The sequence below is a fragment of the Hetaerina americana genome, unplaced genomic scaffold (assembly GCF_022747635.1).
Source record: "Hetaerina americana unplaced genomic scaffold, ioHetAmer1.1.p SCAF_6, whole genome shotgun sequence".
Lineage (NCBI taxonomy): Eukaryota > Metazoa > Arthropoda > Insecta > Odonata > Calopterygidae > Hetaerina > Hetaerina americana.
In genome coordinates this window covers 71,607,427-71,619,730 of record NW_027287205.1, presented here as the reverse complement: position 1 = coordinate 71,619,730, position 12,304 = coordinate 71,607,427, and the positions used below count along the sequence as shown (strand labels likewise).

The window sequence follows — 12,304 nt, the reverse complement described above, 5'->3', positions numbered from 1 at the left end:
CGTACGTTTATTTTCGAAACTTCGAGAATCGAAATGGATCCCGTTCGAGCATAGCAAAAAGATTGATTTAGACACCTAAGAGGATGACATTTCGATTTGGTCGTGTGAGTCACGTATGGATATCACTGCCTTAAGGCATCGTTTCTCCCCTGTAAATCGTCATAAATGCTATTTTCGTACTGAAAAGCTGTTTCATGTCCAAAAACCATGACGGATGAACAATTTACCCTCAATATTCGCGTCATATATTTCTGGCAACCCCATTTAAGTTGTATGTGGAGTCGTGAATGTTTTGTATATGCTGGTACATCAAGCGGGGTTGACGTATTTTATCCCGAGTGGTGGAACATTTTTTCCCTAGCCTTCCCTCTGTTTCGCGCAAAGCGAGCTAGCTTGAAATGTTTGCACACAAAACAATGGGCACGTCATTTCCTTTGCTCCGGAAAAAGGAAGGGAGAACTTCGACTCCATACGACCCTTGCTTCGTTATTTCGTCCATTCCTTTTTTTTTCTTTCACTTATATATTTCAACCCCGCGTTCTATTTCTTGAGCCCGGAAGTCTAACTCCTAGGGCTGTCTACTCTCTTCCTCTCGTTTCTCCTCTCGAGGAGGGAGGGCGTGAGGACACGGGAGGAAGTCGATTTTGTGGATACTTAGCTCCCAAATCCGGATTTATAAATCCTCGTTTTATTTTAAATCCCACGACGGAAGCGACGATGCGCGTTTCCCCCATTCAACAGTCAGTTCGTTGAAAATGAAGTCTGGGAGTTGAACTATTTAATGGCTAGTCAGGGGAACATTCAACGTTTCCAAAGTTAAGTCTGTTTTGTAGGAGTGTTGGGGCACATTCAAGTCATTCCTTTTTTAAGTACTACGGCATTTATATCACTTGCATCTTTGGCATTTTTTTTTCTTGGCCTCGATGATTTACGACTAACCTCTGTATAACCAGGCACAGTCTCTATTGTTAAACGCGAGAATTCGTTTTCGCTAACCAACTGAAATCATTAATTGGTAGCATAATAAACCGTAACGTCTAGCCGTAGCATACCGTCTCATTTTTCCTAATTATTTTAGTGTTTGCCTTTCTCTTTCTTCTGTCACATCTGTAGCTCTTAATGGAAGTCCCTAGTACTTGTCATTCAGAATATAAAATGTGGACGAGTTTTGAAGGTAATTGTTTCAATTAACTATATTATTGATGTTATAGCTGTTTAGGCAAAGGAATAATCATAGCTGTTCATAAATCGTAATAATCGAGCTAAAAATGCACATAATCCAAATTTTTTTGCGATAATAGTTGATCCTATTTATCGTTGTATACTTATCAGTATCCATCATTGCATTTTAAAGGAGATTTCGTGATTTAAATCCATTCGCTCTCCAATAAACTCCGGATATTTTTAATCTTGGCTCATGAAAAATTTTCGGGTGTTCTCGGTGATGACTTACGGCGGAAATTTCCAAGTTTCAGGCCAGTGCTTCATCCGAAGTGGAAGTTAAATTTAGATCTCGCGATACCTTTTATTTTCTCCCCCTCTTCGGAACGGAGTGTAGAAACGTCCGCATTTAATGGATTGACACTTTTCTGTTGTCTCAGAAGCGTGGAAAGGACGATCGATGCAGGGGTCCGGCCCTGGGGAAATGGCTGTTCTGGCGCTTAGAGTATTGTTCCATATTCTCTTGTGCCACTTTAAAAAGAGACTAGTTCGCCAACCTGGCTTCCGAGATCGCTCCGAATGTTGGCTGCCTGGAAGGGATGTTGTCACCCAGGGCTCTTTGCTCATTTTGCCCCTGTGTAATTCCAACCCTCTTTCGCTCGACGTGAATCGACTGACGAATGGGTGAGCGAGACCAGTCAGTATCGAGAAAAAGTGACGTCCCTGCGATGATTTTCCATTTTCACTTTCTCTGGTAAATGGTAATCTATTCATCTCGGTGATATCCTTCGACAGAATTTTATGTATAAACTGTTGCTTCCATTATTTATCCGAGCCTGGGGTGAGTTCAGTGTTGGTAATTTGTCCCATTAGACGGAATTTGAAGGTATAAATATTTAGGGAGAAGCGAGGCTGAGATGAACCAGGCGTCTTTATTAGCCTACTCTTGACGAAAAATACACGGTTCAAAGTGCCATTGGAATTGCTCTCCCCTCCCCACGGCGGAAGTATCATCCACAGCCAGGTTTTAAACTAGGCCTAGGAATGCAGAACTCAGGTCACCGCACAAATCCGAAATTCACTGTCGCTGGAGAAAGATTCTTGGGAGCGGATGTATTGTCGTGAAGGGGATACATGTACTCCTATTTCAATTAACCCCGATTAAATATTCTAAATGAAACTTACTCGCATTATTTACCTATTTTCCGTTGTGAACAGTAAATAAGTACTGCTGGGACACCAACGGTTCCACTAAGATACTCGTATTTGTTTGAAAATGTTTGAATTTCGTCTCTTAATCGCATTGCCTTATACCTTAATGATGAGGGATCGCGATGGTGTGGTGGCTAACGTACAGGCTTCCCACCGAGAGGACCCGGGTTCAAATCCTGGGAACAAATAATTTTCCCGTGGTATCCCGATCCCTACTTGAGGTGCTTTGTGGACAGCACTTTGAGTGAGTACGGCGTCCGTCGGATGGGGCGTTAAACTGCGGACCCCTTGGCGCCTTACGACAATAGTCGGCTTATACCGACGCCTGGTTCCCTAATGGTGCAAATGACCTTAGCTGTCGGTCGCCTCCCATAAAAAACTACCATACCGGTGAAATTCCATCTCTTAAGTATATATTATTTTATCAAACATAGTTGGCCCGCTTGATGTTGTTCAAAAATTAATATAACCTTTGGTAGATATCAGGGCGCACTCGAGTGCTTAATTTTTTCTGAAGAGGTTACGATATTATATACCAGGGATAAATGGTTTGCCATAGTGTGTCGCTCTCCAGGTAAACTGTAAATTGGACAATATGCCACAAATGTTTGAATTCAAGCATAATTAAACAATTTACATGAACATCTCATGTATATAATTTAAATTTTTGCCAAAATATCAACGAGTATTGCACTCAGAACAATTCCTTTAATTAGGCTCGGGAAACACGTGATTAACCTATTATTCTGCATTATTATTCCATACAGAGCCATCAAATAACATTAACCAGATAATTAATAACTTAATACGTCTAAATTCACTCAATTGCACGATTGCTTTTCCTCTGAATTGTCTTTTGAGGCGAACGTTTCCCTTAAAGGTAGTCCAAGCGAAGCGAAAGGAGTGGGGCTAAACAGAGGCGCTTTCATTTTCTTCACCTAATGGCTAATTTTCAATGTATCACATCTGGTGATCCAATTCTTTGATTATTTCAACATATTTATTATTTGTACCCTCCCCTGTATATTGAATCCCTTTTTTTCAATTTCACACTAGTATGCATTGAGCGATGTGTATTCAACGCGAGTACACGCTCTTCACGTGTGCCACGATAAGCGTGTAATCGTACTGAATGCACTGTAATGTCAAGCATGTGTATACTGCGAGCAAAACAAGTGAATCTTACGAATGTCTTGTATTATAACATTTCTCCATGTGTCCATCTGTCGCAGCAAGGATCATAGAACGCGTCTATATTTGGTCATGGCGTACGTGCATCCGTGGATACAACATGTACACGCGCGCTCCTCGGCAAGTAATTCATAGAGGTACGTGACACGTGTACATCTGTATTGTAAAACACATCTAATAGAGACCGCATACCGTGTTGATGAATTGGTAGCTCACTGTGTGAAAGCTTACGTCGGAATACGAGTAGGTTATTGGTTCTTTTTTATTATCCCTGAATATGAGGAACTACCCCGTAACTACTAACTGACATGCATAATGGGTTTTTTGAGGTATTTCTGGTATATGATCTACTGGATGTGCTACTTTCTAAACATTATACCATTTACTACTCTGCTATGGTGGATATGTTCTACACCAGATTCTGCATGTATATTGAGTTAATAAAATTCAATTTAATTCTGTTCAAATTTAATGATTTCTATTGTATGTATTCAATAGAGTTTTTGCTAGTAAGGAAAACTATAATTTTCAGACAACTTCTTCATTAGGTAGTAATACTTTGATATTAATAGTATAACTAATAGTAAAGAATAGTTTGATCTTTTCTCGTATCGTGTCAGGGATATCGATTTACTCGTTCAAATTAAACACACTTTGAAAACATTGGGCGGTAATACCTCTGCATGAACGCACAATGTCTTTTTACTCACAGAAAATGTTCCTTTCTGGCTGAAAAACGGAAAATGTCGTTCCACCTCCGGTGGTACCAGCTGCAGAACAACTCCTTCAACTATCTCCAAAGGCTCTACAGTTTCCACGTTTTGCGTTACGCGTCTGTTTTTTTATTGATCATAATGAACTACGTAGTTTGTCTCTTACGCTATTTAGCTTTAGAACATTTTCAACATGAAAAATTTGCAGGCACCCATGCTCATCCACAATTACCAAAGATTTGGAGAGTTGTTTGCGTTGTGACGGTTGTAAGGGTACTCTGTCGACTTCTAAATGTAATTACCGACCATCAGGGCCCTATCTGTACCAACTATCTTTGTGTTAACACATGATGGGGACTTGAGAGTGTTCATTCCCGTAATCCCCAATCCAAACGTTTTGTCTTAGAGGGAAACATGTTATTAAGGTTTGCAATGACTTTCAGTTACTTGCTTTTCATGTTAAAAGCATATTTTTGGCGATTTTATGCAACTAATATCAATCCCCTAGGCGATAAAAATATTATGTACGACTTTACACTTTTTAACTGCCGCAAGGCCAAATTTTAAAGCCGAATGGCCTTGGTTTTTTAAATTCTTTTATCCCTCTCTTTGTATCGTTCTCAATCAGAAGTTTTGCAGGCCGTTATGTATTTATTTAGTTCATTCATTTATTCATTTTTCAGTTGTGGACGGAGACAATATTTTTTTAATAAGTGCTTGTATTTTCGCCGTGCTTGGTGACCGTTTTGCACTGTTAGGCGTAAAATATAAATGTTTGGTAATTTGAATCTTTTTGTGGAAGTAGAGGTGGATCACTAGCAGGTATTTATTGACGAATTTTCATTGATATATCCAGCTGTGAATAGGACGGTAGCTAATTACTTCAACTAATAGTACAGTTCGTTGAAAAAAATAATGTTGTGTTTCCCTTCTTTTACTGAATCTGACCCCTTGCCAAATTCTAATGTTTTATATATCCGATCGTCGTCCAATAAACTTTAAAATTGATTTTAAAATTCATTTCCTCACTTCGTAATCCCCGTAGCAACTTGCAAAACGCATCAACATTCTTTCTATTTTCTATCCCCCATTGGCTTATCTAAATACTTGTATTTTTTTGAGCTATGGCGAAAATTCTTAAGATCTGTTAGTTAATATTTTTTCCAATTTCTTCTTCCGATTCTAGCACCTACAGCTCTTTTGGTATATTCTTGTTTAAAATAAACTAAACATATTATAAGTTTCTATATAGAATCTATATCTAGATAAAAAGGAACTATATAGATTCGTGTTTTCATGTTTAGTGGTTCAAATTGAGAAGTGTTCTCGTACGTTCGACTTCAGCGGTATTCATTAGTATTAGTTTCCGCAATGATGAGTGATGCATCACGAGGAAAGGACTCATTTGACCGCTTAGGTGTTTATTTTCCTCGTCCTGTCTTAAGCCGTGGGTCGTCATGCACTAATAAATGAAAGGAAACACGCAATGGGATTCTTTATGAGACGTGTAATGGATATTTTTATCAAGAAACATTTCTCACAGATGAGCGATCATTTATCAAGTAAGTTTTGCTCTCAGAGTCAAACCGGATCGCCATATTCAGCCCGGAAGTGAGTTGGATGATATAGAATGTGGTGAGATCCGTGCATCTCGTACACCCCACGGTGTGTGTAATCTACACATTCAGGTTTTGGGGCTCGGTTTCTTTCCATATGTCGCCTGCGGTAGTCTAGAACCTACTTGTTTCCGGAAAATCACAAATGTAGAGTTACATATAGGTGTGTGGTATTAGTAGGCCAGTAGGCGAAAGCGCGGCTTCATACCACACTGCCTAACTGAAAATTATCTACTCGATAAAAGTTCGAACTCGAGAATTTTTCTAATTTCGTAATACTGGGCTCAATTGGTTGGTTCGCGGATGACTTTCAAGTAGAAAATTCAAATTTATCTCTTGTATTTTGATAGCCGGGAAATTTCCATATTTGTCCTATATTACAATTGGAGTGCAGTGGCTATTTTATTTTTTTGGCAGTATTGATGCAGAGTTTAAATGCTTTATAATGAATAGTGAAACGAGCGCCTCGCAAAATGTGGAATGCTTCCTGAGCCGCTTAGGCTTATTTTACTTGAGCTGCTTAAAGATGCTTAGCTACTGGAGCGAGCTTTAGTTTCGCCGAGCGATTGGTAAGGAAGCGCTAAGGTGAAAAAAGTAGTGAGGTGTCGTGGTAGGAACTGGGGCCTCGGAACTGAGTAACCTTGAAGCATTTAACGTTTATTCTAAATTAGGAAATAGTGGATACTTAAATGGATAATGTTGCTTTTAAGTTTTTTTCTTATTATTCAAAAGGCTATGGATCTAATTGATTTATCATTACGTTGAGAAAATCCTACAATTTTTTTGCTATCAAAACTTCCATGGGAACTTCAGTTTGACCATATGTTTAATTTTAAATCTCTTCAATCTCGTCAATCATTCAATTAATATAATGGTCCTATATCTGTAGTTTAATGCCTACATTTTCCAAATTTTATGTTTAGGTATATTTAAAAGGCAAAATTGGTATTTTTATGGATGTCGTGGTCGCCTAAGTCACATGAACATAAATTTATTTCTAACATGCCGTTTTACGTCATCCGCATGTGAGTCACGCTGGCACGGTTGTGACTCCTTCCCTCTCTTTCCGGGGTTACGCTGTTAAGGACCTTGATGGAATCGTCGATTTTTCTCAAAAAGCGGATGCTCTGCACCTAAACTCATTTTCGTCCTGCGGTAGAAAATTGCATTTCCCATCTTTTCGCATGAACGGCTTCTTCCTTGCCATGGATGAACGAATTTCAGCATGACGGAAGGATGTTTTCTGCCTTAATTAAATATTCCCCATTAACTCCTGGGGGCCATCCTTTAATGGCCATGGCACTAACGAATCTGGAGCTGGTATTCCTTCCTCCCATTACGGTGCAGAGCGGGCCAGTGGAGTGGGCACATTGCGAACGACCGCTCCGCAATTATTGACCCTTCTTATCCGACGAGGTCAGTATCGATTTTGTGAAAACGTCAAAAATGCTCTCAAATGTTACGTTATGACATGCCTCATGTTATTGTGTCAAAGGGAAAAAGTCGTAAACAAAGTTCGGGCACGTTTGTTGGAAAAATATAAATTTTGGCCTTAGGTCCTTTGGAAAATTGGTGAATTCACATATTGACTGTATTGTCAATCTTATAGTGCGTAAACACGAATAACTATTGCATTGTACAGTTTCTTCATTAATTTAGAGAAGCCTTTTGTTTTCCACTTTCGCTCGGTTGGTAATCAGACAAATGCAAATGCTTTCCCCCCCGAAATCATGTTAAAAGATTTTGTCTTTCGTTAGATTTTTAATATTAATGTTTACTCCGACCGATTATTGGATAACCTTTGGCTAAAATAGTCAACGCATAAAGCATGTTTTTCTACGTCTATTTTTTTAATCAAATGTACATGGTACATTATGAAAGTGATGCGCATGTTTTTATTGTTGCACGAATATCCAAAGCAGCGTGGTAAAACCGGTCGAAATTTGGGGGGATCTGCCCTTCCAACGCAGCCGGTCGCGACTCTGTCCCGAGAAGTCTTAGTGGAAAGACGTGCCTTCGTGTGAAGTGTGTTTTTCGACATGGTAGCACCTCGCGATGGAGCGTCCAGCCACACTCCATATGCCCCCAGCCACACGTCCTTCATCGTTACCAATTTCCTGGCCTGAAGCACCACCCCCTTTACAGTCCCGACTTGCGACTTGTTTCCCCGACTGGAAAGAGAGCTGAAAGGAAAGCATTGGGAGACCGTGGAAAACACCCTAAAGCATGTTATGTTACAACGTTCCTTAGAGACATTCCTGTTGAGGAGTTTCAGGGTGCCTTTCAGGCGTGGCAGACACGTCTCCGAAAGTGTATTGATGCAGAGGGAGAGTGTTTTGAAGAAGTTAAAGCATATGTACAAGTACGATCAATAATAATTTTCCTGAGACTGCGCATTACTTTTATAGTGGACCCTGTGCGTATGTAATCGTGAAAACGCATTCCATTATCAGTCACAAAATAAATATGTCATCTGCTACGTACAACACGAAATAAAATCTCCACAAAAATATTACGATGTTGAAACAAATCTCGGAATCTGTCAGTTTGTTTCATTCAATAGAGTACTGGAATTCCGTTTATTTTCTACACACCGAATTTGCCTTAGGGTAAATCTTACGATTTTTGTTCCCGTGATAACCCCGCCCTCTTGCTTCTTTTTAGATGGACGATTCCTTGGTGTATTAGACTGAGCGCCACGGGGCAATTTTCTAATTGATTGCTGTTTTAAGTTCTTATTCCTTTACAAAGGATTTGTGAGGAAAATTCACCCGTTCAACTACAAATAGGCTCATTGTTCTTGAAAGTTTGGGAGCTTTCCTACGTTTAGGACGTACCAACTTCCGTGAGTTTGTTCTATGGGCTGATGCGATAAAAGTGTGTGTAAATTGAGACTTAGGACTCGAATAACCCTAGAGGAGGTGGAGCTGCAACTAGTATGAAGTGATGTGTAGTGACGAATCCAATATATTCCAAATAAATAAACAATCATCACTAGCAAATCTACACATTTTCTCCCACCTCTCCGAGGGATTCACATTAGATGCTCTCCACACGACGCCGGTATGTTACAGATTACCCTTAAAAAATTCGCAGCCATCGGAACTCCAACTTTGGGGCAATGCCAACCTCGTCCATAGGATCGCATAGCTATCGATAGCGTTCGTCACGGATTAATGACAGCTCCGTCTATGTAATGTTGCTATACATCCTCATCCTATCATCACCCCGTCTCTTGTATGTACACACTGTACTGTCGGGGTTCATTTGATAGGAATTTTCCTCGCATAAATGGTTTCCAGAGTAAATTTTCAACTCCAGCATTAAGTGCTAGATATAATCACTCAGCCGTTTTCATTTAATGTGTCTCTCGAAGCGGAATACATATCTGTGGGTGCGTGATGCGTGCTTTGTTTTCCAGCGCTGACCTCTGTGCCATTAATTCCGTAATTAATGTCCTAGATTGAACCTCAGGATTTCGGAGCATAAATATCCAGGGAATGGCGCAAGAGTTGCCATAAACACTGGAGGCTGACGCTTGGTAATCACGTTTTTGGAATTGATTGTGTGGGCGACATTCTGTTGTTTTTCCATTCCTCTTCTTGAGCGCCACTGCCTGAAATCAAGTGTTTCCGAAAAGGGGGCGCGAAATAGGCACGGCGCGAAAAATTAAAAAGTACAGAAACCTTCCGGCTGTGTACTTCCCACGGATATTATTATTATAACTGTAACGGAGGAGAGTTAGGTTTCGGGCAGTCCGGGGAAATTATTACCCCTATTTGTAGAAGGATGAATTCTTCTCCGGATTATTTCTGGATTAAGCCGTCCGTTTGATCGAAACGTCAGTTAAAATGGAAGATTTAACCCGGTGGCAATCCCCAGAAGAACTCATCGAGAGAATATGCGTCGGGAAAGCACCAGATCCTTTATTAAATTTGGATTTCTAGAGCACTTCACAGCGATATGAGCAACCTCCAACTTGCACCATTTCTTTTTTTTCACCCCCTCTTGCTCTCCGTTGCTTTTTATGCCGTCCGAACATTTCTACGCTTTCCCACCCTCCTCTCCTATTTCATATCATTTTCCCTTCGGTAGCAGTTTGCATTTTAATAGCATCTCCATCCAATTGTTGCCATCCTCTAATTTCCACCTCCGACTTCCTGTTTTCACCCACTGCTAATTATAAATCTACGTTTTCTCCAGCACAATGCTGCTTACTCTCTTCCGTCCCACTCCATTCGCAGTCCTCAAAAAAATTCCGACATTCTCTTGTTGTCTTTCCTCAAAGAACATAACTGTGTTCTCAAATTCCGTTTACTGCGAAGGGATTAGTGTAACGTCATATCCAATTCTCAGAATCAGTCCCCGAGTGTCAGATAAATTAATTTCAGACATTGAAAGAAATTTTGTCGTCGTGTACTGTTCCCGATAGGCTCACTGTGATCGCCATTGTTGATGATAATGTGAAGAAACTTGGAGATAGAATAAAGTATTATTTAAATTATAGACATTAAATCAATGTGGCGTTGGAACTATTTGCTTTAACATACAAATATAACCTTCAAGATGCCCCTTTGAAGGTAGGAACATAAAAATAAACCGAGTTTGTTATTTTAGGACACGCACTCCTTTTTACCAATTTTTTCCTTATTTTCTGTCCTTGCATGTTTCTTTCGCCTTCAATTTCTTCGTGCTGCACTCATTCGTCGCTCTCTCTCTCTCCAAATTGTATCACAAACACTCCTCAAGTTTTTCTTCCACAGCGATTAGTAACTTTATTAAAACTTAAATAGTTTTATTTAACAATTTAAAAATCAATAATTTTGGAAAAATTATTTTCGATTTTTCCAGAGTTGGTCGCAAGAAAACGAATTTCGTGAAGGTATTTGGGCACGAGACGGACGAGGGGTGGACTTCGGTCACTCCGAAGGCTACTGAGCCCCACCAAGCTACCCTAAGTTCCTCCTCGGTAAACACCTCTTGAGCTTACATAATTCTTCTCATGTCCATACTGCCATGCTCTATTTCATTCAGACTACAGCTCATAGAGGGGAAACAATTTTTACGTGCTCTGATTTATCCCCTCCCGAATTATTACTGAACTAAACCTTCTAGTTTCTGAAGAATTCGAGCACTTTCACGCTCTTGCGATCGGTCGGTATGCCTGCTCGTGAATTTATCTTCTTCCTCACGTGGCATTCCCGTAACCTCGAATGTTAGGGAGCGTGTGAGCTTGTGGGGGGGGGGGTGTCAGAGGGTGAGGAGGAAGCCCCACTACGGTCGTCCATAGGGCCAACCAAACAGTATCATCAGGCCAGCCAGCCGGAGCGAAGGAGGGGAAGGATGGTTTGGGTTATATCCAGTGAAACGTTCCCCGCTTCACCCATGCCCCCTGGCGTATTGATTTCGAACGAGGAAGTTGTACATAGGGGAGGGGGGGCGTGGGGCGTTGAGGAGGGGGAGGGTTGACGGGGAGGATTTGCCTGCCCCAGCAGTGCGGGCGAGGGTTGAAGAGAGGGTGGCTTGTGCTCCCCATCCCCCTGCAGAGGGGGTTGATTCGAGGCTTCGGAGGTGGAAGGCAGGAGGAGGATCTTTTTAGCCTCGCCAAACGGGGGCTGCGAGAGTGAGGGGGGGTGGTGTGGGAATGGCGGGAGTTCGGTGGAGAAAGACTGAGGGGTTGAGTTGGCTGGGGGGGTGAAAGGGACGAAGGGTTCGGAGGGAAGGGCGCGTGGGGGTTGCGCTGGTTTTCGGGGGATGATGCATTTCTGGAGAGGGGGGGGAGAGCGTTGCAAGGATGAGTAATGAATGGGGCGAGCGTTCGTCTCCTCGCTCCGCACGGCTTTTTTTCCCTCCACCCGTGAGTTGGGGGGCTCGTGTAAGGGCGGGTGGGGGGGGGGCGTCCTCTCTCTCTCTCGCTCGGCGTGGTGTCGTGTAGGTTAGCGAAGAAGGGGTTGCATTTGCGCGAGGACGAGAGGTAGACGGCTCGAGACATGTCCCCTCTCCCCCCGTGGAGCCATGCTTCAGGAAGGTGAGGGAGGGGTGAGGGATAAGGGGGGAGGGGGGAGAGCGACTCCAAAGCATCCTCGTATCCAATTCACGCCACGTGATCATGGCTGTTGCGTATTAATTAAATCAGTTTGTGATATCTAACCGGGACTAATTGGGAGTAACTCGGAAAAAAGATGCTTCAAGGATGAAGTTCTGGGTGTCGGTGGAAAGTGTGGATCGAGGAGATAATGAGAATTAACGGACTATTGAAGGATGTAGTAGAAGGGAGAATATTAAGCGATGTCGTAAGACAGAGGGAGAAAATAGGCATTATGTGTGGTTTTAGGGGGTTAGAGAAAGAAATATAGATAGATAGATAGTCGTCTTTATTTTGGGGCGAGTTGAGACTATGGAGTATCTTTT

At 41.6% G+C, this 12,304-nt stretch overlaps 1 protein-coding gene across 1 annotated transcript in view; it reads left to right on the top strand.

Moving 5' to 3' along the window:
• The window catches only part of LOC139694914 (tyrosine-protein phosphatase non-receptor type 9-like), a 237,143-nt gene that overhangs the window by 139,484 nt on the left and 85,355 nt on the right, over positions 1–12,304 (top strand). The gene's annotated exons all lie outside the window — the stretch shown is intronic.